This window comes from Babylonia areolata, chromosome 6, assembly GCF_041734735.1.
Source record: "Babylonia areolata isolate BAREFJ2019XMU chromosome 6, ASM4173473v1, whole genome shotgun sequence".
In the NCBI taxonomy this organism is placed as follows: domain Eukaryota; kingdom Metazoa; phylum Mollusca; class Gastropoda; order Neogastropoda; family Buccinidae; genus Babylonia; species Babylonia areolata.
In genome coordinates, this window is record NC_134881.1 from 10,333,346 (window position 1) to 10,361,199 (window position 27,854).

Below are 27,854 nucleotides of genomic sequence, written 5' to 3' on the forward strand. Positions count from 1 at the left end.
CCCTACCCATCCCCCCAACCCCCCCTCTCTCTCTCAAAACAGTGAACCCAGGAATGACTTATATATATATATATATATATATATATATATATATATATATATATATATGACATCCGTCTTATTTAAATTTGTATTACTGAAAGCTGTGTGTATGTGTGTGTGTGTGTGTGTGTGTGTGTGGTAACCAGAGAGAGAAGAGAGTGGTAGCCTCAGACACACACACACACACACACACACACACACAGGGTGGGCCACTTCTGAGAGGGTGTGGAGAATACAGCTGTGGTGGTGGTGGTGGTGGTGGTGGAGCCACAGTTCCACACACAGAACCATACTGCCTAGCAGGAACACATTGTTGTTGTTCCCTGACAGTACAGGCAGGAGGCAGCGGACAGTGGCGGGGCAGGGCACGGCGCGCTGCCTCCTTGCTGGCTGGGTGACGGGTTCAGCAGAGGAAGGGGGTGGTGGTGGGGCCAAGTGAGCATGCCGTGTGTCGTCACGCCTGATGGGCAGAGCAGGAGCGGGGGGAGGAGGAAGATGGACTGAAAGTGTGGTGGGGAGAAATGGGGTGGGAGAGGGTATTGTGTTGTGGTTGGGGAGTTGTATGTGTTTGCCTGTGTTTTGGTAAATCTGGAAACTCCGTCTGGTTCATGGGGGGAGGGGAGGTTGTGTTGGTAACTGGTCGTTTATTCATTGAATCATTGGGCACAAGGGCAGAATGTGTGGAGCGTGGTGGGTGGGGAGGGGTCGGCAGGAGGGGGGGGCGTTTTGAGGGGTGATGGTTCATCATAGGGTGAGGTGAAGTGGGATCTGGTCGAAGTTGGATTTTTGAAGGGTACATATTTTCGGCCATGTGCGCTGTACCTTTTTTGCTGGGAATATAGGCACTTGAATAGAGCGCCATTCTTGGCGCACCACTTTGAGTTGTGAAGGTGGCACAGTGGTCGACGTATGTCACCCCCATGTCTCTGCAGGCCTCATGGAGATGGGCGTTGCTGGGGCGGATGATGGCGTTCAGGGGACTCCGCCCCTTAGCAGGGATGATGGAGGAGGCCTGAACTGCTGCCCTGGGGAACACACGTTGGCACTGTGTGATGAGGGCTCCCCACTGCTGTCTGGAGATACTGGTTTCTGTTGTGGAAGATTCACAGCAATCAGCAATACCAACGTGAAACGTTGCCTGCTTCACGTTGGGGCAGGGGGTTTGCTCAGTGAGCCACTGTGTCAGGCCAGAGACCGTTAGGTCTTGAGCACAGACTTTCTGGGGCTTACCACTGGGCGGGGTAGAGCGGCGTAGATCTACACTTCTTAGTGTTGAGTCGCCAAACAGGATTGTTGTTGTATCCTTGGCGACATAGACTTGGTGGAAAGGGTGTTTTGGGAGAGGGGTTTTGTTGTCAGCTGGTTGTACTGACCGGGGGCTGACACGTTGGCTTGGGGATTCTCTGGTGTGGGATTCAGTTGTGGGTGATGTTGGGAGTGGAGAGGGTGGGGTAGAATTTTGTGGGGATGGGTTTGTGGAGTGGTCAGTGGGCGTCTGTGTAAGTCGTGTCCGTCTTGTGTTTGGAGCTTGGTGTTTGTTACTGGATGCACATGTTGGCTGTTTGCTTGAACTCATGTAGTGATTCTGTTTCATGTTAAGTGCATCCATCTCAATGTTGAATGTTTGTCTCAATTGTTGAAGTGAAGCTCAGAGAGCAGATTTCTGACTGAAGAGCTTGTGTAACTGTGTTGAAGTGTGACATGGGAACACAGTCACCATGACAACAGCTGCTGTCTGTTGGTGTGTCTGAAGCATTGCTGGAGTCATGTGTATAGTTGGTGTCAGGTTCGTCACTTGTAACAGGCTGAGAGTCTTTTGTCATGGGTGTGTTAGAGTCACCTGTTGTGGAAGTGTTGGAATCGTCTGTAGTTGTGGTGGAACATAGGTTGTCTGCTAGATGAATGTTGGGCTTGTCTGGTAGGCTGTTGTCAGTGTTAGAGAGAGAGAGAGAGAGAGAGAGAGAGAGAGAGAGAGAGAGGATGTGGGGGGGAGGGGTAGGGGAGGGGGTCACCAAAGACAGCTTTGCGAGGCAGCGGCAGGTTTTTGCGTCACACACAGACACACACACACACACACACACTTCGCCGCGCCGTGCCGCCATAATGCTCACTGGCTATTTCTGCAGTGGTCGCGTGCTTGTGCTCAAGTCATTTCTCCCAACAGAAGCAATCAGTGATGGTGCATGGTCCCAACTGCAGTGTGATTGTTGACTGTTTTTTAAACCAGTTAATCATCACACAACTGAAGCAATCTGTGATGGCGCACGTGCCTGGTTCAGTCAACTGCAGTGTGATCGTTGACTTTAATTTTTAAACCCCAGTTAATCACAACATTCCGTGTTCTTCAAGTTCGTTTTTGGTCGACCTGTGAGCGCACGTGTATTGTTGTTCGGTCGTGTATCTTAAACCCCGACGTCAGTGTTGCTGGTGAGTTCATCATGATAACACAAACAGTGAAGTTACTTATGATATTTAAATGAATAAATGAATGAATGAATAAATAATTGAATACGAAACAACATTCGGTGGGAGGAGGGGGGGTATGATTTAATTCTTATTTGTAATATTTTACGCCAGTTGAAAGTTTATAGGAGCATCATTTGTTTTGTTTGATATGGATAGTTAAATGCTCTCTCTCTCTCTCTCTGTCTCTCTCTCTCTCCTAACCCCTATCTCTTTCGCTCTCCGCTGAGTACTGTATGAGTTTACACGTTTGTGTCGGTGAATGTGAGTGCACGTGTATTGCTCGGTCTAAAATTGATTGTTTTCGGGCGTGTTTTCACATAGAACTTCGTGATCAGTGCAGTATTATTCAAGCGGTAACTTGGTGGATTGCATTGTGCACAAGAATGTGTGTGTGTGTGTGTGTGTGTGTGTGTGTGTGTGTGACGAAAAGACCTACCTCTGCCTCTTTGGTCCCCCCTCCCCTAACCCTCCCCTACTCCTCCCCCCACATCCCCCTCTCTCTCACAGTGAACACAGGAATGACATATATATATATATATATATATATATATATATATATATATATATATATATATGTGACATCCGTCTTATTTAAATTTGTATTACTGAAAGCTCTCTCTCTCTCTCTCTCTGTGTTAACCAGAGAGAGAGAAGAGAGTGGTAGCCTTAGACACACACACACACACACACACACACACAAGTTTTAAGTTTTAATTATCCTTTCATTCCTATTGGAGTATGGAGGATTACTGCAAACTAATCTTTTCATGCCCAGAACAAACATTTCCAAATACACAACAAAGTCACATAAAAGTTTAGAAAACACAAATGTCTTTTAACTCCAAAAGTATAGCTAGGCAACATTTGCAAATCTAATCATCTTACTTACAGCTAAAATGACTTTTTTGCCTCCTTTGAGCATATTACAAAAATATAAAACCGATTTTGGACACACACACACACACACACACACGTAATATTTATATTTACATTGTTGTAGGTTAATACTTGTTGAAATGCATATACATATTCTCCCTCCCATGACACCTCATTCAATACACACCACAATCTCTTTAGACTTTTTCTTATAATATACCTTTCCTCTGATACATAGCATAAACACTTTTTTTACACTAATATTCACATGCACTCCCTTTCCTTTATACACTACTTTACTCCTTTCCGTTTAAAAACACTTATAGTGAATAGACGTTAAACTGAAGATCACACACACACACACACACACACACACACACACACACACACACACACACACACACACACAGAGAGAGAAGGGTAGCCACAGAGAGAGAGCCTTGGCTGCGTCTACTCGCGTGGCACATCAGAGGTGTGTATGTTCGTGTCTCTCACCCACACGCGTGCGCGAAAATATAGGGGTGCTTGACACCAGTATCACGTCATCTGCAAAAAGCAGTAAGAAGATTTCTACAGCATTAGGTATCATTTGGATGCCATATTTACCCATTTTTGTTAGTTCCATTGCCAATTCATTGATAAGAAAAGAAAATAGCATGGGACTAAGTAAACAGCCCTGTTTATCTCCTCTCGGATAATCAAACAGATCAGAATACAAACATTTGTCACGCACACATGCAAGTACAGAAGTATAAATTCCTTTCACAGCTTTGTATAAATGCCTGTGTATACCTGATGTCACAACCCGTAAGGGGTTGCCCATGAACCCCCGCCCCTTCCCAGACTAGCTAACGTCCCGACAACACAAACACGGAGACACAGAAAAGTTCAGCTCGTTTTACTATGGTCATGCAAACATACATAATTAAATGAACGCCACAAACCCAAGCATTACTCATACACACAAAAAAAATAACCTCTGTCTAACTATAGCATAATACAATTTGCAGACAACTGCAGCGCCAGTTCTGCTAAAACACGCTGCCAGAGTTCAGACACATGCTGACAGCCAAAGACGGACCACGCTGGTAGTTTGCTGGCTGAAGCTGGTCGGGCAAGAGGGACAGTGGGAAAGTGGGAACGGGAACGGGAGTGAGGGAGTTTCGGGGTGACACTTCAGGAGAAGGGACATGACATACACATATCCTCAGATATGCACGTGTAAAAGCATGAAGGGGGACAGAGAGGGGTGAAGGAGAGGGATGGAAAGAGGGGGAGAAGGGAGAGAGAGAGAGAGAGGAGAGGGAGGGAGAGAAAGGGGGAGAAGGGATGGAAAAGAGAGTTGCACATGAACACATGCATAGAAACCGTCCGTGACAACACCCCGCTTCTTAAAATCAAACCACATGTTTGAATCTTTACCACATGTCGCGGCGAGTACACAAACGAATTCTTTTTACAAACCCAGGTGACAGGCTCTCCCGAATTTCCCATTTCCAAAAATAGCATGCCACCCTAGAGTCTCGCCCACACTTGTAAATCAAAACAAATCACTGTCCCAGCACGAACCCTCAACATCTGCATTAAACAGAATATACATATTTTGAATTCGTCAGGGCACCCACACCTTGCGCCCTTCTGTTTATCTGTATATGTACACATAGCAATCACAAAAAACTAAACAAAAAACAAGATGAAAATCACTGACAGAATCATAGATAAAGACTTTGTTAGTGGTGTGCACGTTTCACAAACTGCTTCAGGAGATTGGCATGGAACAATTTTTCCCTGTTCCCAATCTGGACACGGTTAGCCAACCCAGCTCGGCGCGTAAGAGTGTTAGGACCTTGCCACTCGCGTTCCAACCTATTTTGTCTGCGGGAACGAAGCGGCAACACCCTGCTGCCCTGTGTGTGGAATCTCTACGCGTCTTCCCACGAGGGACCTTAGTAGTTCTTCCTTCCGCCAGTGACTTCTGGCACTCCTCGCAAGACTGGACGTAACGTCTGATGTCGGCACACATACCTGGCCAATAAAAGCGAGGGAAAATTCTGGCCCGGGTACGTTGTACGTCCAAATGACCAGACATGGGGTCGTCATGCCCTAGACGCAAAACTGTAGACAGAAGATTTTTAGGGATACAGAGCTGAGTGACTTCCCCGTACTGGTTCTGAAAACACCGAATGAGCACCCCTTGCTCATGGCGGTAAGTCACTTTCCCAGACTCTCTTGCTTTCTGCAAGTCCGGGTCTTGGTCCTGCTGCTTTGAGAGCTCCTCTCTACTGAGTGAGTTTACACTGTCTGTGGGAAAGGGGAGAACAGGCTGGAATATCTTCTTGGCTCGGGCCTTGGTCGCGACAGTATCTACGATCTTGGGATCGGCATAAACTGGAACATTCGCAGTGGTGCCATCCACGTTCCATGCCGTGTTACCGATCAGAACATCCTCAACAGGTGCTTCCATCACGACTACATGGAACTTTCCAACAATAAACGGTGACTCTAGGTCAACACGAGCTATTGGCAGCACGGACACACATCGGGACTCAGCCAAAACGACGCGAACCGTCGACCCCATAAAGGAATCAGGTGAGACCAAGCGACGGGCCACGACGATCATGTGTGCTCCAGTGTCACGTAGACCTTTGTCTCTCCATTAACAACAACCTCACAACAAGGAGTGTATGTTTTGGGGGCTCATGGGACGCACAAAGTAGGGGGAGGCGGAAGATGTTCTTTTCTGGAAGGCAAGTGTCTGGCTACCATGGAGACTCGCTTTGGCGGAATACACTCCCGAGCAAAATGTCCGACGGTGCCACACTTGAAACAGGTTGGGGGGCTTGGGGTTGTGGGTTCTTTGAGCACTTGGCTGTCCGGAGCCACTTCGCTTGGAGGATGTTTCCTGGTTAAGAACCGGCTCAGGAACCGTGTCCTGTTCTCTCTCCATTCGCTTGGAGGCCCTGAACTCGGCTTCGGCTGAGCGCCCTGCCTTTCTTGCACGAGCGACCTTAGTTGCGATTCGGGCCACGTCTTCAACACCCTGTGGTTCCTCCTTTCGGATTTCGGTCACCAGTTCTGGTGTTAAAATTGAAAAGAACTGTTCTTGTAGGAATAGATCCTTTATATCTTCCACCCGGTTTTCATCTCTTCCGCTTGCCGTACACCAGCGAGAAAGACATGTCTTCAGGCGGTTTAAAAACTGTTCGAAATTTTCGTCAGCCAACTTCCGCATAGACCAAAACTTCTTCCTGTAAGTATCGGCGTCCAAGAGGAAGACACGCAACAACGCGGCCTTCAGTGAGTCGTAACTTCCAATTTCAGACTCTGAAAGTCGTAGACAGGTGTCTCTTGCTCGGCCCTGAAGTAACGAAACCAGGCGGGCGGCCCAGGACTCTCGTTTCCACTTATTCAGGACAGCCACTCTCTCAAAATGAGTGAGGAAAGAATCCAGGTCATCCTTACCATCGAAGGGTGTAAGGGGAAACTGCTGCACGGACCTGGCCTCTATCTCTTCTTGTTTGAGTTCTATCTTCCTCTCAAATCTTTGCCTCTCTTCCTCCAACTGCCTTTCCCTGAATAATCTATCCTCCTCCCTTATACGTCTGGCTTCCTCTCTCTCCTCCTCTCTAATACGCCTAGCCTCCTCTTTCTCTTCCTCTTTCATACGCCTAGCCTCCTCTTTCTCTTCCTCTTTCATACGCCTAGCCTCCTCTTTCTCTACTGCATCTACGATGAATCGAGCCAAGGCTTCACCAGACAAACCCAAGTCAGAACCCAAAGTCCGGAACCTAGCACAAGGATCTTGGACGGAAGCTACATCCAGCTGGGCCTCACCTTTACCTGCTGAAGTGAGCGAGCCAGGGAGCTGTTCACTTAACTGGTCCTTAACCCAGCCAGACAACTCAGCCCTTCCAAGAGTTCCAGGAGAAAAACTCTTGTCTCGTTTTGCAACTGGTGTCTTTGAGCCTGGTGTGGCAACATTGGCAGCCTGCCTCCTACTCGGCATGGTGAGGTTGATTGAAGTTTAGGGCTTACCTCAAACACACATCCACCACACGACCAAATCTGGGGTTTGCTATTCCGGAAGAGTAAACGAATGCTCTCAGAAGCACAAATGAAACCGACCAAATTTTTAATGTCCAACCTCACACACTACATCCCTCAATTATGAAGGTTTTAGTACAGCTATCTAGTTCAACACAAAATCTTAACTAAACCCACAATCAAATATGAAGTTGTACACCATAAACCAACTAATAGGACAAACAGAACAATGACACCCTCCCCACAGTACCCACCTAACTAACCTATAAGTTACCCCGCATCTCCACCATTGTCACAACCCGTAAGGGGTTGGCCATGAACCCCCGCCCCTTCCCAGACTAGCTAACGTCCCGACAACACAAACACGGAGACACAGAAAAGTTCAGCTCGTTTTACTATGGTCATGCAAACATACATAAATAAATGAACGCCACAAACCCAAGCATTACTCATACACACACAAAAAAAAATAACCTCTGTCTAACTACAGCACAATACAATTTGCAGACAACTGCAGCGCCAGTTCTGCCAAAACACGCTGCCAGAGTTCAGACACATGCTGACAGCCAAAGACGGACCACGCTGGTAGTTTGCTGGCTGAAGCTGGTCGGGCAAGAGGGACAGTGGGAAAGTGGGAACGGGAACGGGAGTGAGGGAGTTTCGGGGTGACACGTTAGAAGGGGGACGAGGACCATTCCAGACTTGTCCCGGAGACCCGTCGAAGGCAGTGGCACGGAAGGGAGGGAAACAGGCAAACCTGTAACACCTCGCTGGCTCTGTTGACTATGTTCTTTTTTTTTACTAATTGCAAAAGAGTACATTCCCCCTCCCCTTCCCCACTTATCTCTTCCTTAAGCAATATACATTACGCTAACCACAATGGCAATAACAATATTTCAGTTTCCATCATACTAGTTCCGAATAATATAAAAAGCACCAGCCGGGCTACATTACAATTACATCACATTTCCATCCCCACCAAAAATGTTTGGGAAAATTTACATACTGCAATTAGACAATCACCATTACAGACCTGAAACAATCTGAGCTGAATATAATTATGGCAAAATGATGCACCTAAACACAACGAATTTACTAATTTCCCCCGAATATTTAGAGATAAAAGAGTACTGGGATTTAAAGACTGTGCAAGTAGCCTAAATCTCACTTAAATGTCAACCAATATCACAATTCACATCACTACATTAATATTACGCAGACAAACACCGAGTCCCTCACCTGTCACCAGGTAAATGGGCACACCGCTGCCCAGGGTGTGAAACAGACCCACACACACACACAGAAAGGAGGTGACAACAAACACACCCCACTACTTCTGTAGGACGACACCCAACAGCTCCCTCGCTGGAACGGTGATCCGTCTCTTGACAGAGCTTGGCATCAAAAGCCCAGAGAAATCTTTCTCTCCCCACCATATAGACTTCTGAACTCAGAGTTCACAAAACGTTCAGGAGAAGGGACATGACATACACATATCCTCAGATATGCACGTGTAAAAGCATGAAGGGGGACAGAGGGGGGTGAAGGAGAGGGATGGAAAGAGGGGGAGAAGGGAGAGAGAGAGAGGAGAGGGAGGGAGAGAAAGGGGGAGAAGGGATGGAAAAGAGAGTTGCACATTAACACATGCATAGAAACCGTCACGAGCCGTGACAACACCCCGCTTCTTAAAATCAAACCACATGTTTGAATCTTTACCACATGTCGCGGTGAGTACACAAACGAATTCTTTTTACAAACCCAGGTGACAGGCTCTCCCGAATTTCCCATTTCCAAAAATAGCATGCCACCCTAGAGTCTCGCCCACGCTTGTAAATCAAAACAAATCACTGTCCCAGCACGAACACTCAACATCTGCATTAAACAGAATATACATATTTTGAATTCGTCAGGGCACCCACACGTTGCGCCCTTCTGTTTATCTGTATATGTACACATAGCAATCACAAAAACTAAACAAAAAACAAGATGAAAATCACTGACAGAATCATAGATAAAGACTTTGTTAGTGGTGTGCACGTTTCACAAACTGCTTCAGGAGATTGGCATGGAACAATTTTTCCCTGTTCCCAATCTGGACACGGTTAGCCAACCCAGCTCGGCGCGTAAGAGTGTTAGGACCCTGCCACTCGCGTTCCAACCTATTTTGTCTGCGGGAACGAAGTGGCAACACCCTGCTGTCCTGTGTGGAATCTCTTCGCGTCTTCCCACGAGGGACCTTAGTAGTTCTTCCTTCCGCCAGTGACTTCTGGCACTCCTCGCAAGACTGGACGTAACGTCTGATGTTGGCACACATACCTGGCCAATAAAAGCGAGGGAAAATTCTGGCCCGGGTACGTTGTACGTCCAAATGACCAGACATGGGGTCGTCATGCCCTAGACGCAAAACTGTAGACAGAAGATTTTTAGGGATACAGAGCTGAGTGACTTCCCCGTACTGGTTCTGAAAACACCGAATGAGCACCCCTTGCTCACGGCGGTAAGTTACTTTCCCAGACCCTGCTTTCTGAACTAATTTTCTCACAGCCGACTCTCTTGCTTTCTGCAAGTCCGGGTCTTGGTCCTGCTGCTTTGAGAGCTCCTCTCTACTGAGTGAGTTTACACTGTCTGTGGGAAAGGGGAGAACAGGCTGGAATCTCTTCTTGGCTCGGGCCTTGGTCGCGACAGTATCTACGATCTTGGGATCGGCATAAACCGGAACATTCGCAGTGGTGCCATCCACGTTCCATGCCGTGTTACCGATCAGAACATCCTCAACAGGTGCTTCCATCACGGCTACATGGAACTTTCCAACAGTATACGGTGACTCTAGGTCAACACGAGCTATTGGCAGCACGGACACACATCGGGACTCAGCCAAAACGACGCGAACCGTCGACCCCATAAAGGAATCAGGTGAGACCAAGCGACGGGCCACGACGATCATGTGTGCTCCAGTGTCACGTAGACCTTTGACTGTCTCTCCATTAACAACAACATCACAACAAGGAGTGTATGTTTTGGAGGCACATGGGACGCACAAAGTAGGGGGTGGCAGAAGATGTTCTTTTCTGGAAGGCAAGTGTCTGGCTACCATGGAGACTCGCTTTGGCGGAATACACTCCCGAGCAAAATGTCCGACAGTGCCACACTTGAAACAGGTTGGGGGCTTGGGGTTGTGGGTTCTTTGAGCACTTGGCTGTCCGGAGCCACTTCGCTTGGAGGATGTTTCCTGGTTAAGAACCGGCTCAGGAACGGTGTCCTGTTCTCTCTCCATTCGCTTGGAGGCCCTGAACTCGGCTTCGGCTGAGCGCCCTGCCTTTCTTGCACGAGCTACCTTAGTTGCGATTCGGGCCACATCTTCAACACCCTGTGGTTCCTCCTTTCGGATTTCGGTCACCAGTTCTGGTGTTAAAATTGAAAAGAACTGTTCTTGTAGGAATAGATCCTTTATATCTTCCACCCGGTTTTCATCTCTTCCGCTTGGCGTACACCAGCGAGAAACACATGTCTTCAGGCGGTTTAAAAACTGTTCGAAATTTTCGTCAGCCAACTTCCGCATAGACCAAAACTTCTTCCTGTAAGTATCGGCGTCCAAGAGGAAGACACGCAACAACGCGGCCTTCAGTGAGTCGTAACTTCCAATTTCAGACTCTTGCTCGGCCCTGAAGTAACGAAACCAGGCGGGCGGCCCAGGACTCTCGTTTCCACTTATTCAGGACAGCCACTCTCTCAAAATGAGTGAGGAAAGAATCCAGGTCATCCTTACCATCGAAGGGTGTAAGGGGAAACTGCTGCACGGACCTGGCCTCTATCTCTTCTCGTTTGAGTTCTATCTTCCTCTCAAATCTTTGCCTCTCTTCCTCCAACTGCCTTTCCCTGAATAATCTATCCTCCTCCCTTATACGTCTGGCTTCCTCTCTCTCCTCCTCTCTAATACGCCTAGCCTCCTCTTTCTCTTCCTCTTTCATACGCCTAGCCTCCTCTTTCTCTACTGCATCTACGATGAATCGAGCCAAGGCTTCACCAGACAAACCCAAGTCAGAACCCAAAGTCCGGAACCTAGCATAAGGATCTTGGACGGAAGCTACATCCAGCTGGGCCTCACCTTTACCTGCTGAAGTGAGCGAGCCAGGGAGCTGTTCACTTAACTGGTCCTTAACCCAGCCAGACAACTCAGCCCTTCCAAGAGTTCCAGGAGAAAAACTCTTGTCTCGTTTTGCAATTGGTGTCTTTGAGCCTGGTGTGGCAACATTGGCAGCCTGCCTCCTAGTCGGCATGGTGAGGTTGATTGAAGTTTAGGGCTTACCTCAAACACATCCACCATACGACCAAATCTGGGGTTTGCTATTCCGGAAGAGTAAACGAATGCTCTCAGAAGCACAAATGAAACCGACCAAATTTTTAATGTCCAACCCCACACACTACATCCCTCAATTATGAAGGTTTTAGTACAGCTATCTAGTTCAACACAAAATCTTAACTAAACCCACAATCAAATATGAAGTTGTACACCATAAACCAACTAATAGGACAAACAGAACAATGACACCCTCCCCACAGTACCCTCCTAACTAACCTATAAGTTACCCCGCATCTCCACCATTGTCACAACCCGTAAGGGGTTGCCCATGAACCCCCGCCCCTTCCCAGACTAGCTAACGTCCCGACAACACAAACACGGAGACACAGAAAAGTTCAGCTCGTTTTACTATGGTCATGCAAACATACATAAATAAATGAACGCCACAAACCCAAGCATTACTCATACACACAAAAAAATAACCTCTGTCTAACTATAGCATAATACAATTTGCAGACAACTGCAGCGCCAATTCTGCCAAAACACGCTGCCAGAGTTCAGACACATGCTGACAGCCAAAGACGGACCACGCTGGTAGTTTGCTGGCTGAAGCTGGTCGGGCAAGAGGGACAGTGGGAAAGTGGGAACGGGAACGGGAGTGAGGGAGTTTCGGGGTGACACGTTAGAAGGGGGACGAGGACCATTCCAGACTTGTCCCGGAGACCCGTCGAAGGCAGTGGCACGGAAGGGAGGGAAACAGGCAAACCTGTAACACCTCGCTGGCTCTGTTGACTATGTTCTTTTTTTACTAATTGCAAAAGAGTACATTCCCCTTCCCCTTCCCCACTTATCTCTTCCTTAAGCAATATACATTACGCTAACCACAATGGCAATAACAATATTTCAGTTTCCATCATACTAGTTCCGAATAATATAAACAGCACCAGCCGGGCTACATTACAATTACATCACATTTCCATCCCCACCAAAAATGTTTGGGAAAATTTACATACTGCAATTAGACAATCATCATTACAGACCTGAAACAATCTGAGCTGAATATAATTATGGCAAAATGATGCACCTAAACACAACGAATTTACTAATTTCCCCCGAATATTTAGAGATAAAAGAGTACTGGGATTTAAAGACTGTGCAAGTAACCTAAATCTCACTTAAATGTCAACTAATATCACAATTCACATCACTACATTAATATTACGCAGACAAACACCGAGTCCCTCACCTGTCACCAGGTAAATGGGCACACCGCTGCCCAGGGTGTGAAACAGACCCACACACACACACAGAAAGGAGGTGACAACGAACACACCCCACTACTTCTGTAGGACGACACCCAACAGCTCCCTCGCTGGAACGGTGATCCGTCTCTTAACAGAGCTTGGCATCAAAAGCCCAGAGAAATCTTTCTCTCCCCACCATATAGACTTCTGAACTCAGAGTTCACAAAACGTTCAGGAGAAGGGACATGACATACACATATCCTCAGATATGCACGTGTAAAAGCATGAAGGGGGACAGAGGGGGGTGAAGGAGAGGGATGGAAAGAGGGGGAGAAGGGAGAGAGAGAGAGGAGAGGGAGGGAGAGAAAGGGGGAGAAGGGATGGAAAAGAGAGTTGCACATGAACACATGCATAGAAACCGTCACGAGCCGTGACAACACCCCGCTTCTTAAAATCAAACCACATGTTTGAATCTTTACCACATGTCGCGGCGAGTACACAAACGAATTCTGTTTACAAACCCAGGTGACAGGCTCTCCCGAATTTCCCATTTCCAAAAATAGCATGCCACCCTAGAGTCTCGCCCACGCTTGTAAATCAAAACAAATCACTGTCCCAGCACGAACACTCAACATCTGCATTAAACAGAATATACATATTTTGAATTCGTCAGGGCACCCACACGTTGCGCCCTTCTGTTTATCTGTATATGTACACATAGCAATCACAAAAACTAAACAAAAAACAAGATGAAAATCACTGACAGAATCATAGATAAAGACTTTGTTAGTGGTGTGCATGTTTCACAAACTGCTTCAGGAGATTGGCATGGAACAATTTTTCCCTGTTCCCAATCTGGACACGGTTAGCCAACCCAGCTCGGCGCGTAAGAGTGTTAGGACCCTGCCACTCGCGTTCCAACCTATTTTGTCTGCGGGAACGAAGTGGCAACACCCTGCTGCCCTGTGTGGAATCTCTTCGCGTCTTCCCACGAGGGACCTTAGTAGTTCTTCCTTCCGCCAGTGACTTCTGGCACTCCTCGCAAGACTGGACGTAACGTCTGATGTCGGTACACATACCTGGCCAATAAAAGCGAGGGAAAATTCTGGCCCGGGTACGTTGTACGTCCAAATGACCAGACATGGGGTCGTCATGCCCTAGACGCAAAACTGTAGACAGAAGATTTTTAGGGATACAGAGCTGAGTGACTTCCCCGTACTGGTTCTGAAAACACCGAATGAGCACCCCTTGCTCACGGCGGTAAGTCACTTTCCCAGACCCTGCTTTCTGAACTAATTTTCTCACAGCCGACTCTCTTGCTTTCTGCAAGTCCGGGTCTTGGTCCTGCTGCTTTGAGAGCTCCTCTCTACTGAGTGAGTTTACACTGTCTGTGGGAAAGGGGAGAACAGGCTGGAATCTCTTCTTGGCTCGGGCCTTGGTCGCGACAGTATCTACGATCTTGGGATCGGCATAAACCGGAACATTCGCAGTGGTGCCATCCACGTTCCATGCCGTGTTACCGATCAGAACATCCTCAACAGGTGCTTCCATCACGGCTACATGGAACTTTCCAACAGTATACGGTGACTCTAGGTCAACACGAGCTATTGGCAGCACGGACACACATCGGGACTCAGCCAAAACGACGCGAACCGTCGACCCCATAAAGGAATCAGGTGAGACCAAGCGACGGGCCACGACGATCATGTGTGCTCCAGTGTCACGTAGTCCTCTGACTGTCTCTCCATTAACAACAACCTCACAACAGGGAGTGTATGTTTTGGAGGCACATGGGACGCACAAAGTAGGGGGTGGCGGAAGATGTTCTTTTCTGGAAGGCAAGTGTCTGGCTACCATGGAGACTCGCTTTGGCGGAATACACTCCCGAGCAAAATGTCCGACAGTGCCACACTTGAAACAGGTTGGCGGCTTGGGGTTGTGGGTTCTTTGAGCACTTGGCTGTCCGGAGCCACTTCGCTTGGAGGATGTTTCCTGGTTAAGAACCGGCTCAGGAACGGTGTCCTGTTCTCTCTCCATTCGCTTGGAGGCCCTGAACTCGGCTTCGGCTGAGCGCCCTGCCTTTCTTGCACGAGCGACCTTAGTTGCGATTCGGGCCACGTCTTCAACACCCTGTGGTTCCTCCTTTCGGATTTCGGTCACCAGTTCTGGTGTTAAAATTGAAAAGAACTGTTCTTGTAGGAATAGATCCTTTATATCTTCCACCCGGTTTTCATCTCTTCCGCTTGCCGTACACCAGCGAGAAACACATGTCTTCAGGCGGTTTAAAAACTGTTCGAAATTTTCGTCAGCCAACTTCCGCATAGACCAAAACTTCTTCCTGTAAGTATCGGCGTCCAAGAGGAAGACACGCAACAACGCGGCCTTCAGTGAGTCGTAACTTCCAATTTCAGACTCTTGCTCGGCCCTGAAGTAACGAAACCAGGCGGGCGGCCCAGGACTCTCGTTTCCACTTATTCAGGACAGCCACTCTCTCAAAATGAGTGAGGAAAGAATCCAGGTCATCCTTACCATCGAAGGGTGTAAGGGGAAACTGCTGCACGGACCTGGCCTCTATCTCTTCTCGTTTGAGTTCTATCTTCCTCTCAAATCTTTGCCTCTCTTCCTCCAACTGCCTTTCCCTGAATAATCTATCCTCCTCCCTTATACGTCTGGCTTCCTCTCTCTCCTCCTCTCTAATACGCCTAGCCTCCTCTTTCTCTTCCTCTTTCATACGCCTAGCCTCCTCTTTCTCTTTCTCTTTCATACGCCTAGCCTCCTCTTTCTCTACTGCATCTACGATGAATCGAGCCAAGGCTTCACCAGACAAACCCAAGTCAGAACCCAAAGTCCGGAACCTAGCACAAGGATCTTGGACGGAAGCTACATCCAGCTGGGCCTCACCTTTACCTGCTGAAGTGAGCGAGCCAGGGAGCTGTTCACTTAACTGGTCCTTAACCCAGCCAGACAACTCAGCCCTTCCAAGAGTTCCAGGAGAAAAACTCTTGTCTCGTTTTGCAACTGGTGTCTTTGAGCCTGGTGTGGCAACATTGGCAGCCTGCCTCCTAGTCGGCATGGTGAGGTTGATTGAAGTTTAGGGCTTACCTCAAACACACATCCACCACACGACCAAATCTGGGGTTTGCTATTCCGGAAGAGTAAACGAATGCTCTCAGAAGCACAAATGAAACCGACCAAATTTTTAATGTCCAACCTCACACACTACATCCCTCAATTATGAAGGTTTTAGTACAGCTATCTAGTTCAACACAAAATCTTAACTAAACCCACAATCAAATATGAAGTTGTACACCATAAACCAACTAATAGGACAAACAGAACAATGACACCCTCCCCACAGTACCCACCTAACTAACCTATAAGTTACCCCGCATCTCCACCATTGTCACAACCCGTAAGGGGTTGCCCATGAACCCCCGCCCCTTCCCAGACTAGCTAACGTCCCGACAACACAAACACGGAGACACAGAAAAGTTCAGCTCGTTTTACTATGGTCATGCAAACATACATAAATAAATGAACGCCACAAACCCAAGCATTACTCATACACACAAAAAAAATAACCTCTGTCTAACTATAGCATAATACAATTTGCAGACAACTGCAGCGCCAGTTCTGCCAAAACACGCTGCCAGAGTTCAGACACATGCTGACAGCCAAAGACGGACCACGCTGGTAGTTTGCTGGCTGAAGCTGGTCGGGCAAGAGGGACAGTGGGAAAGTGGGAACGGGAACGGGAGTGAGGGAGTTTCTGGGTGACACGTTAGAAGGGGGATGAGGACCATTCCAGACTTGTCCCGGAGACCCGTCGCAGGCAGTGGCACGGAAGGGAGGGAAACAGGCAAACCTGTAACACCTCGCTGGCTCTGTTGACTATGTTCTTTTTTTTTTTACTAATTGCAAAAGAGTACATTCCCCCTCCCCTTCCCCACTTATCTCTTCCTTAAGCAATATACATTACGCTAACCACAATGGCAATAACAATATTTCAGTTTCCATCATACTAGTTCCGAATAATATAAACAGCACCAGCCGGGCTACATTACAATTACATCACATTTCCATCCCCACCAAAAATGTTTGGGAAAATTTACATACTGCAATTAGACAATCACCATTACAGACCTGAAACACTCCGAGCTGAATATAATTATGACAAAATGATACACCTAAACACAACGAATTTACTAATTTCCCCCGAATATTTAGAGATAAAAGAGTACTGGGATTTAAAGACCGTGCAAGTAACCTCATCATCATCATGGCCTGGCTTCGCTGACGAAGATCTAGGAAGGGCGTTGTCCACGTCTGATGCAGGCACGCTCATGGCTGACAAGGCCAATGCGGGAAAAGCAGAGTCGGCCGCAGCGGTTGCAAGGGAAAGTCTGGTCTGGGTTCGCGGCTGCAGCGTCGTGGTTCTTCCTCCTTCTGCGTTTGTCCTCAAGGCTGGCCCTGCGGTTGTTTTTGAAGGAGGAGACAGCTTGGTGGATGGTGCGTCGCCAGGTCTCTCGATCAGCGGCTACTGCGGACCACTGGCGATGGTCAATGTGACAGGCACCGAGAGCTTTCTTCAAGGAGTCTTTGTATCTCTTCTTGGGTGCTCCTCTGTCACGGTGGCCAGTGGACAGTTCGCCATACAGCGCGATCTTGGGCAGGCGGTGGTCCTCCATCCTGGACACGTGCCCTGCCCAACGTAGCTGGGTCTTTAGCAGCACTGCCTCGATGCTGATAGTCTTTGCCTGCTCCAGGACCTCGACATTTGTGATGTAGTCACTCCAGTGGATGCTGAGGATGGTGCGAAGGCAGCGCTGGTGGAAGCGATCAAGCAGTCGTATGTGGTGCCGGTAGGTGACCCAGGTTTCGGAGCCATACAACAAGGTGGGCAGTACAACAGCTCTGTACACGCTGATCTTTGTGTCTTTCTTCAGGTGTTTGTTGTTCCACACTCTCTTGTACAGCCTGCCGAATGCGCTGTTTGCCTTTGCAAGTCTGTTGTCGATCTCCTTGTCGATCTTGGCGTCAGACGAGATGGTGCAGCCTAGGTAGCTGAACTGGTGGACCGACTTCAGCTCTGTCTCACCGATGTTGATGTGAGGAGCGTGGAATTCTTCCTGTGGGGCAGGCTGGTGGAGAACTTCCGTCTTTTTCAGACTGACTTCTAGGCCGAAGAGCTGCGCAGCCTCTGCGAAGCAGGACGTTATACGCTGCAGGGCCGCTTCTGTATGGGCGACAAGGGCAGCATCGTCGGCAAACAGAAGCTCTCTGATGAGTTGCTCCAGTGTCTTGGTGTGGGCCTGTAGCCGCCTCAGGTTGAATAGGCTGCCATCAGTGCGGTATCTGATGAAGATACCGTCGTCGTCGCCAAGATCTTCAGTGGCCTGTTGGAGCATCATGCTGAAGAAGATCGTGAAGAGGGTCGGCGCGAGGACACAACCTTGTTTCACTCCATTTCCAATTGGGAAGGGCTCCGAAAGGTCGTTGCTGTGTCTGACCTGTCCACGCTGTTCCTCATGTAGTTGGATGACCATGCTGAGGAATTTTGGGGGGCATCCTAGACGTTTCATGATCTCCCACAGACCTTTTCTGCTCACGGTGTCGAAAGCTTTCGTGAGATCGACGAATGTCGCATACAGTCCTTTGTTCTGTTCCCGACATTTTTCTTGTAGCTGTCTGAGAACGAAGACCATGTCAGTGGTGCCTCTGTTGGCTCTAAAGCCACACTAACTCTCTGGGAGATGTTCTTCGGCGATAGTAGGCACCAGCCGATTTAGGAGGACTCTGGCGAGGATCTTGCCTGCGATGGAGAGCAGAGTTATCCCCCTGTAGTTGGAGCAGTCCGACTTTTCTCCCTTGTTTTTATACAGGGTGATGATGACTGCGTCACGGAGGTCCTGTGGTAGTTTGCCTTGCTCCCAGCAGCAGACAAAGAGGTTGTGGAGTTTGGAGTGTAGTGCTGGGCCTCCATTCTTCCACGCCTCCGGCGGAATTCCGTCAACCCCTGCTGCCTTGCCACATTTCAGCTGTTCAATGGCCTTGACAGTCTCTTCTAGGGTTGGTAGCTCGTCCAGTTGTAATTTCACTGGCTGTTGTGGGATGCGGAGAATTGCCGAGTCTTGAACCGTGCGGTTGGCGCTGAAGAGGGCCTGGAAATGTTCCGACCACCTGTTCAGGATCGACGTCTTGTCTGTGAAGAGCGCCTGGCCGTCTGCGCTGCGCAAAGGACTCTGGACCTGGTATGAGGGACCGTACACCGCCTTCAAGGCTTCGTATAAGCCCCGGTAGTCACCAGTGTCTGCACAAAGCTGAGCCCTCTCTGCCAGGTTGGTCCACCACCCATTTTGAATCTCACGAAGCTTGCGCTGGAGGTTGCTGCATATGAGCCGGAAGGTTGCTTTCTTCACCGGACAAGACGGTTGTGCAAGGTGAGCCTGGTGGGCTGATCTCTTCTTCGCCAGCAATTCTTGGATCTCCTGGTTGTTTTCGTCAAACCAGTCCTTGTTCTTTTTCGACGAGAACCCTAGGACTTCTTCAGAGGACTGCAGGATGGCTGATTTCAGCTGTGCCCATAGTGCTTCTGGAGAGGGGTCTGTGGGGCAACTGGGGTCTTCAAGTTTGTCCTGAAGCTTCGCCTGGAATTCAGCTTTCACTTCAGCTGACTGAAAGTTGCCGACCTGGAATTTCTTCCTAGGAGCTCCTCCTTTCTTTGGTTTGGGCTTGAAGTGGAGCCTGAGCTTGCTGCGGACGAGGCGGTGGTCAGTATGACACTCCGCGCTGGGCATCACTCGGGTGTGTAGGACGTCTCGTACGTCTCTCTGGCGCATCAGGATGTAATCAATGAGGTGCCAATGTTTGGACCGAGGATGCATCCACGTTGTCTTCAGGCTGTCCTTCTGCTGGAAAATGGTGTTGGTGATGGTAAACTGCTGCTCTGCACAGAACTCGAGAAGAAGGCGCCCATTGTCGTTGCAATTACCAACGCCATGCTTGCCAAGGACTCCTTTCCAGGCTTCTGAATCTTGGCAAACTCTGGCATTGAAGTCGCCAAGGATGATGACCTTGTCGTCAGCAGGGGTGTTCTGAACGAGGTTGCGCAGATCAGTGTAAAACTTGACCTTTTCTGTGGGGTCCGCTTGGAGGGTTGGAGCGTACACGCTGAACAGAGTGGCATGCTGTTTGTTCCGTAGTGGGAGGCGCATGGACATAATTCGGTCTGAGTGTCCTGTTGGCAGGTTTTCAAGCTTGGAGGCAATGGTGCTCCTGACCATAAAGCCTACGCCATAAAGGCGTCTCTCGGTCTCTGGCTTGCCTGACCAGTAGAGGGTGTACCCAGCGCCGTGTTCCTGGAGGCTGCCTTTCCCTGCAAAGCGGACTTCGCTGACGGCAGCAATGTCAATGTTCAGTCTCTGAAGTTCGTGTGCGACTAGAGCGGAACGTCTTTCTGGGTGGTTGCTGTCTGCAGAGTCACGCATGGTTCGGATGTTCCAGCATGCTACCTGTAGTCCTTTTGCACCTAATTGTGAGGCAGGTGCCGGCCTTTTCTTCTCTATTGTTGTTCGACCGCGTTTGGAGATGCCCGTTGACCGCGGCTAGCCAACTGGAGGGTATGGAGATGAGCATTTGTTTGGACCACCTTTTCTAGGCCCCTCTCCGTGTGGAGCAAGCAGTGCTGTCCCTAGAAAAGGCTGCTTGGTCGTTCAGGGTGCTGCCGAGTGATGCTGTCACCTCCGGGTCAACAATCAGGCGACCAATATCCTGAACCGCCTGCATGCAGGATTGGAACTGCGGCTTCCAGTGACATCTTCCACCTGCCGTTTTCGCCCCTTTCCCATCGCTACAGGGCTTGGAATAGTTGGTGGCGCGGACGTGGACGTGTCCTTCAAGCCTGCGCAATGGAATTTTTAGGTGGAGTGCAGTGTGCGCAGTACTGGCCCCACCCTTTACACCCGTGGTTCATCTGCCATAGCCTAGCAAGCTGGGACGGTGACAGTGAGGTCCTCAGGTCGTAGGTTTTATATCAGACTGTCCTTGTCCTAGCCTCTGGCTCAAAAACCTTCCTCGGAGGCACGGGGGCGCGGCTACTGAAAGTCGGGACATGGCCATGGACCCAGGGTCAATGCATGTCGAGACTGTCCTGCATTCCTTAGCACTTCATGGGTTTTACTTCAGACTTTTCCTTGTCTTAGATGGACTGCCTTCCCGGGCTGTCGAGCTCCATCTGCCCGCATGTGACCTCACTTAAATGTCAACCAATATCACAATTCACATCACTACATTAATATTACGCAGACAAACACCGAGTCCCTCACCTGTCACCAGGTAAATGGGCACACCGCTGCCCAGGGTGAAACACAGACCCACACACACACACAGAAAGAAGGAGGTGACAACGAACACACCCCACTACTTCTGTAGGACGACACCCAACAGCTCCCTCGCTGGAACGGTGATCCGTCTCTTGACAGAGCTTGGAATCAAAAACCCAGAGAAATCTTTCTCTCTCCACCATATAGACTTCTGAACTCACTCAGAGTTCACAAAACGTTCAGGAGAAGGGACATGACATACACATATCCTCAGATATGCACGTGTAAAAGCATGAAGGGGGACAGAGGGGGGGTGAAGGAGAGGGATGGAAAGAGGGGGAGAAGGGAGAGAGAGAGAGAGAGGAGAGGGAGGGAGAGAAAGGGGGAGAAGGGATGGAAAAGAGAGTTGCACATGAACACATGCATAGAAACCGTCACGAGCCGTGACACCTGATTTTCTTAAAACGTCCCATAATATATTTCTGTCCACCGAATCAAAGGCCTTTCTAAAGTCCACAAAGGCAGTGTAAAGCTTACTATTATTCTGTAAATATTTCTGTACAAGTCCATACAATGTAAATATGTGATCTACTGAGCTGTAGCCCGCCCTGAAACCTGCTTGCTCTTCGACTATCTTTTCCTCTCTTTCTGCCCAAGCTGTTAATCTTTTGTTTAGAATGTATGTATGCGCTTTGCTTATAACGCTGGTCAAAGCTATTCCACGATAGCTGTCAGGTATATTTGGGTCCCCTTTCTTATGGATTGACACGGTTATTGATTTAGACCATTCCTTTGGGAATATTCCATATTTGAACAACCGGTTAAAAAGTTGAACAAGGGAGTCAATGACATCATCGCTAGCATACTTTAGCATCTCACTGACGACTTTATCACAACCAGCACTTTTACCCGCTTTAAGGTTTTTGATACTGTCTATAACCTCCTCCTGATACATCATTATCAAATATAGGCTCTGAGTTTTCGTTAGCTTGGTCATTGTCATCAGGAATGTCATCCTCGCGGTTGTCATCCAAGTTACTGAACACCTTTGAGAAATGCTGATACCACTGTTCGCTTGTTATCTGATTATAAATTACCGATTTACGTGTGACTGTTCTTATTGTTTGCCAAAATTCTTTTCAGTTCTTGAAATTTTGCTTTAGTTTAGACAGTCTTTTTTAAAAAATATAGTTACATTCGTTTTTTCTTTTTGTTTAGCAAACGTTTATACTTCTTCCTTTCTGTGACATAAGACTTCTTATCTACTTGTTTATCTGTTCGTCTATATTTCCTCAGCTTTCCTTTCACTAATTTTCTTTTCTGATCACATTCATGGTCAAACCATGCATTAGACTGTCTATTCTTGCAACTTACAACTTTTATCATGCAAACAGCTCCTCCCTACATTGCCTTTATCAGGAATAGGGAAGAGACAAGACAAGACAAATTTTTTTATTGGCAAATAGCGTTTTACAGCTCTAGTGCCACGGGGGATTATTCAGCTTATTTTAGTAGACGAAAAAAAAAAAAAAAGTAAAACGAAAAATAAGGGGAAATAACAAGCAAATAAGTACATATTCATAAACACATAAACACTCATACATTCACACCCACAACATTAATACAACATATTCCCTATTACTCATGCATAATACTAAGTAATTAATTCGAACATATGACCATCCAACTTTGCAGCCGAGCCTTTTTTGGTTATTTACCAATCTAAATTGAGTTATGGATCTTATATTTTATTCTGCATTATGTTTCTATCATGTTAAAACGATCATTCAGTTAATCTTTTCCTTCGAATGTTGTATGCTTCTACAATATATTTGGCGAGTGAAAATAGGATGTCTTCATTATCTGATGAAAGGATAGCTACTAGATCATGTCTTAATGGAAACGGATGTGTAAAGAATGAATAATCATTTCTAATAACACTGTATTCCTTACAATGGAAAACAAAATGATCCTCATTTTCTAAATCCTGATGACACAACTGACATACACTATCACTTTCACTGTTTTGAATATACCATACTCTATTTGCATTAAGCCCTAAGGTCCTGGATCGAAATCGAGAAAGGAGACACCGTTGCCATTTATTTGTAATTATAGAAATATATTTTTCCGACTGGAAAATATTTTTGAATGAAAAATACCAATTATATCTTGGATTTTCTTCCATGTCTGAATGCCAGTTTTGCTTGTATATGTTGATAAGGCGATCCTTAAATTCCGAAATAAATGCGACATCACTCCCTACTCCTTGGCTAATCCATACAATCCCAAACCCATTTTTAACTAAAACATTTTTTACATTGTCTATCCAGTTTTTCTTTCCTTCTTCATGCTGCTGTAGTAACATATCATAAGCGAAGAGAGAGAGAGAGAGAGAGAGAGAGAGAGAGAGATGGGGGGTGGAGGGAGAGAGAAAGTGGCAGTAAAACAATGAGAGAGGTGAGAGACTGAGGAGATGAGGTGGGGAACACTGTCGGGTGTAGATGAGAGAGAGAGGGAGAGAGAGAGAGAGAGGGAAGGGGGGGAGCGGGGGGAGGGAGGAGCGAGAGAGAGAGAGAGAGAGAGAGAGAGGGAAGGGGGGGGGGAGCGGGGGGAGGGAGGAGCGAGAGAGAGAGAGAGAGAGAGATGGGGGGTGGAGGGAGAGAGAAAGTGGCAGTAAAACAATGAGAGAGGTGAGAGACTGAGGAGATGAGGTGGGGAACACTGTCGGGTGTAGATGAGAGAGAGAGAGAGAGAGAGAGAGAGAGAGGGAAGGGGGGGGGAGCGGGGGGAGGGAGGAGCGAGAGAGAGAGAGAGAGAGATGGGGGGTGGAGGGAGAGAGAAAGTGGCAGTAAAACAATGAGAGAGGTGAGAGACTGAGGAGATGAGGTGGGGAACACTGTCGGGTGTAGATGAGAGAGAGAGAGAGAGAGAGAGGGAAGGGGGGGGGGGGCGGGGGGAGGGAGGAGCGAGAGAGAGAGAGAGAGAGATGGGGGGTGGAGGGAGAGAGAAAGTGGCAGTAAAACAATGAGAGAGGTGAGAGACTGAGGAGATGAGGTGGGGAACACTGTCGGGTGTAGATGAGAGAGAGAGAGAGAGAGAGGGAAGGGGGGGGCGGGGGGAGGGAGGAGCGAGAGAGAGAGAGAGAGAGAGGGAAGGGGGGGGTGGAGCGGGGGGAGGGAGGAGAGAGAGAGAGAGAGGGAAGGGGGGGGGAGCGGGGGGAGGGAGGAGCGAGAGAGAGCGAGACAGTTGCAGTGGCAGTGCGTGTTTCACGCACAAAACTGCAACACGCTGTGCAGCCAGCCACGACTCAATAGCTCGCTCATTAATATTAACTGAGTTGGTCGCCTGCTCGCTCCGACAGTTTGGACTGAGCGCTCGGAAGGGAGGTTTGACGTCGGTCATCCAGACAGATCATTGTATATCCACTGCTCATCTCTCTCTCTCTCTCTCTCTCTGTGTGTGTGTGTGTGTGTGTGCATCTGCTTGGCAGATGTGGTGTAGTGTATATGGTTTTGTCCGAACGCAGTGACGCCTTCTTGAGCTACTGAAACTCTGTGTGTGTGTGTGTGTGTGTGTGTGTGTGTGTGTGTGTGCTCTTCTGGCAAATTACAGTGATCCCAGTCTTCAGTTCATGCTACGAAGCACTGACTCAAAGCTAAGCCGAGGCTTTTTGTTCGTTTTCTTCGTCTGTGTGAAAAAAAGAAGTTAATTCTCATGTTGGTTTATGTGGTTGTGTGTACGTTATCAAGAAAAGTGAGAGTCACTTTATCACCTTTACAGTGTATTTAGTACGTTTTCTTGCACTTCTCTGTGTTATTTTGAATTTGTATTATTATTTGACAAAGTATTAGCTCGGAAAATATAGGCTGTAAAACATTGAAATTATCTTCATCCTCGACTATCGTCTACTTGTGCTACGTTGTTCACAGATTCGTTGAAAACACTAACTGAAGAAGTGACTTTGCCAATTGACGAATTGATAATTTTCTCTTCTTACGGATCTGAATATTGTCCAGAATGTCTTGGAGTCATTTAATTAAGCCTGAAGCTACTTTCTCCAAACATTTGTTCCTTTATTTTTTTCTTAATTTTTGATATTCTTTTCGAGATGAAGCACACATTTCTCATTTTTCTTCTCTGTTTTCTTTCCTGTCCTTTTCTGTTTTAAATCTTTGTAAGCTCTTAAGCAACCTTTTAACTTCGGGTTTGTTTTTTCTCGTTCTTTCACACCAGTTCAGTCTTCATCAAACCAATCATTGCATTCAGTGTACACTATGTAGTATATTCTTTGAGGCTGGGTCGCTACATAGCTCTCTTCCCCCCTCCACCTTCATCCCACCTCCCTCTCCACTCAAGTCTTCCGCAATTCTACTTTCCGCGCTGTGAGCAGACGACACGCTGACCCCCCCCCCCCACCCCCCCCTACCCCCACTTCCCCCTCCGGTCCCATTGCTGCTGCGTGCGCATGTCTTGGTGGTTAGCCGCTGTGAACAGAGGGGTTTGTGGTGACAAAGTGGGGAGTTGTTTGGTCAAACGGAAACACACCATTATTGTATGGTATCTACAGGACTTGATAAGCACAGAGAGTTGCCGGTCCCGCATGTGTGTGGTGTGCACAGTATTATATGCCAGTGTTGGTGGCAGGTAAGCTGAATGATGCTTGTTTTACCACACATATAACCTGTGTGTGAGAGGAGTGCATGCTGTTGGACATGTGCTGAAAGTTGCTGAGATTTGGTATTGGCATTTCATGTCAGTGATGTCCAGGATGTTTTTGAGATTGCATGTGACCTGGGTTTTGGTTTTGTGTGTATGTTCCAGGTGTGCTGCTTAGTGTGTGCTGCTTAGTAGGTGCTGCATACTGTAGGGTGTGTTTAACTAGGGCTGTGTGTGTTGCTTCAGTATGCTTAGTAGGAAATTGTGTTGCATAGATCTGTTTGATTTTGTGCTTCTTTGTGCAGCAGTGTGTGTGCTTTGTGCGTTTAGTTCTGCTTATTCTAAGGTTATATAGTAAACACTCTGAAGTCATTTATTTGTCATCATCTATTTATCTATTTATTATCATTGTTGTCTATTTTTTCTTTTAATTTTTTTTTCGAGTTGATTTCATCAAGATTTTGCGCCTTATAAATATATATATATATATTTTTAGTATTTATTTATTATTTTATTTTTCTTATTTTATATATTTTATTTTGTTTTTGACTCTGTCACAGACCTGCCTAGTACTACGATTCGTCCGTAGTTTCTACGATTCAAGCCCCCTGACTACGGCACTACGGCCGAGTAAAGAAAAAACTACGATTTTGCCGACCGCGAAACCTGAAACACACACACACACACACACACACACACACATACACACACATACACACAAACGCGCCTACGCACACACGTGCGCATACACACAGACACACCACGCATACACAGATCGACACACAGACAAACGCACACTTGGAGATGTGCAAACAGTTTATCTATGCTTACATAGATGCGCGCGCACATACACGCACGCATGCACCACACACACACACACACACACACACACACACCACGCATACGCAGATCGACACACAGAATAACGCACACTGGGAGACGTGCAAATACATTTTACCATGCTTACATACACAACACAGATGCGCGCGCATATATATATATATATATATATATATATATATATATATATGCGTGAACACACACACATACACGCGCCTACGCACACACGCGCGCGCATACACACACACACACACACACACACACACACACCATGCATACACAGATCGACACACAGACAAACGCACACTGGGAGATGTGCAAACACAATATACCATGCTTACATACAATACACAGACTCGCGAACACATATATATACACGCGCGCGTGCACACATACACACACAAACGCGCCTACGCACGTGCGCGCGCGCGCACACACACACACACACACACACACACAGACCTACATTTAAAACAATACCCCAACGCACATATACACAACTGTGTGCTGGATCTCGATCACACATTTAGCAACAATTACTTTGTAGCACCACAGTGCAACATAATACAAACTTTGTTGCAAACAGCGTTAATTAAGCCAGACTTCTTCAGCCGATGACAAGGCAGTGCACTGACATGGCAGCAGTGATATTTAGATCTGGATCCAGATATTCATTTCCATGCATGCATGAAATATAGTTTTCTTCAAATGCACTTGCGACCTCTGCCTCTAATTTGGATGGCCCGGTACATTTCACTTTCTCTCTTCGTGGAGCTGAATTGGAAACCGTGACATACACATATACGCGCAGACAAACACACACACACACGCACACTCTCTCTCTCTCTCACATGTACACACACGCGCTCGCATGCGTGCGCACATACACACACATGCGCGCGCACACACTCACTCACACAGAGTTATATTGAAAAGAATACACATGCACTTACACATGGACTTACACACACATTATGTCTCATACTCGCGCGCGCGCGCGCGCGCGCACACACACACACACACACACAGAGCTGCATTGAAAACAAAATACAAAGCATATAC

At 47.6% G+C, this 27,854-nt stretch overlaps 1 protein-coding gene and 1 long non-coding RNA gene across 2 annotated transcripts in view; one reads left to right on the forward strand and one right to left on the reverse strand.

Moving 5' to 3' along the window:
* Positions 1–27,854, forward strand: part of LOC143283228 (uncharacterized) — a 79,409-nt gene that overhangs the window by 25,914 nt on the left and 25,641 nt on the right. The window lies entirely within an intron of this gene.
* Positions 1–27,854, reverse strand: part of LOC143283279 (uncharacterized) — a 36,855-nt gene that overhangs the window by 3,218 nt on the left and 5,783 nt on the right. The window contains exon 2 of the long non-coding RNA XR_013055383.1: positions 3,880–3,930. This is a non-coding gene — a long non-coding RNA (uncharacterized LOC143283279). The remainder of the gene's footprint in view (positions 1–3,879; positions 3,931–27,854) is intronic.